Here is a 1,304-nt window from a genome sequence, read left to right on the forward strand (position 1 = left end):
CCCACACACACACACACACACACACACACACACACACACACACACACACACACACACACACACACACACAGTCTTCTACGCGTCTGCATCATAGGAGTGCCAGAATCTCTCTCAAACGCTGTGCAACGGAGACTGGAGAGGGAATATCCTCAGCATATTTGTCAGCATATGTTGAGTCAAATAGATAGATCAACAGACAGACCGACAGACTTAGTCAGATGATAGATAGATAGATAGATAGATAGATGTTCATTGATTTTAGTATGTTATAGTTTTACTAGCCTCTATTTTCTGAGTCACCATTTGTTGTTTTGTATTGACGCTATATTGCATACAAAACTAGCATAAAAACACGTATTAGAATCTTAAAGCCATTTCTAGAGTCTGTAATTTATCATAATCTATCCTGTAAAATTAAAGCTGCAGTCTGTAAATTTTGCCTCTTTGTCGCCATCTCTGTTTGAAAACCTGCAATAGCAGCTGCGTGCGGACACCGGTGTAGATATTTACTGTACTTCTAGGGTGACCATACGTCCTCTTTTCCCCAGACATGTCCTCTTTTTGGACCTACAAAAATGCGTCCGACTGGGATTTCTTAATTGTCCAAAATGTCCGGGATTCGGCTGTTTTCTTAATCTCGCTCCCGCTGAATCTCTGACCATTTCCGCCTGCTCCCACAACATGTGTTTCGCTCCCATTATTTTCATGTCCACTCCTTTAAACATTCTAATATTGTATATAATTTTGGTGCATCAGGGAGCCGCTCTCAGGATGCGGTGTATTTAAATAGTTTTGAATGAGCGTTCGCGTTGTTTACTTTCACTTTCTATTTCGCGATCACACGCACTCTGTGTAAAGGGAGCACATCTTACAAGATAAGATATTTGTCAATGAGCTCAGAACCTGTTGAGCAGCAAATACTCCAGCATGGTCTTGTCAGTCATCTCTCCTTATTCTCGACCTGTGATCAGTCAAAGCAGACTCCGGTAGTTCTTGCTGGATGCAGGGTTGCCAAGTCCGCGTTTTTTCCACAGAATTGGGCTACTTTTAAACTGTTGCCATGGGTTGATTTTCCCAAGTGGGTTAAAGGTTTGAAATATTACATAAATTACATTTTTGCATTCTACCTTATTAAAACCTAATTACAAATGTTTTATTGCATTATAAAACTTTCATGGACTTCCACATTAACTGTTCCCTCCTGGTGGAATGACCTGCCCAACTCAATCCAAGCAGCTGAGTCCTTAATATTTTCAAGAAACGGCTGAAAACACATCTCTTTCATCTTCATTTGACCCTCTAAC

This window comes from Sinocyclocheilus anshuiensis, unplaced genomic scaffold, assembly GCF_001515605.1.
Source record: "Sinocyclocheilus anshuiensis isolate Anshui unplaced genomic scaffold, SAMN03320099.WGS_v1.1 scaffold1148, whole genome shotgun sequence".
Classification (NCBI taxonomy): domain Eukaryota; kingdom Metazoa; phylum Chordata; class Actinopteri; order Cypriniformes; family Cyprinidae; genus Sinocyclocheilus; species Sinocyclocheilus anshuiensis.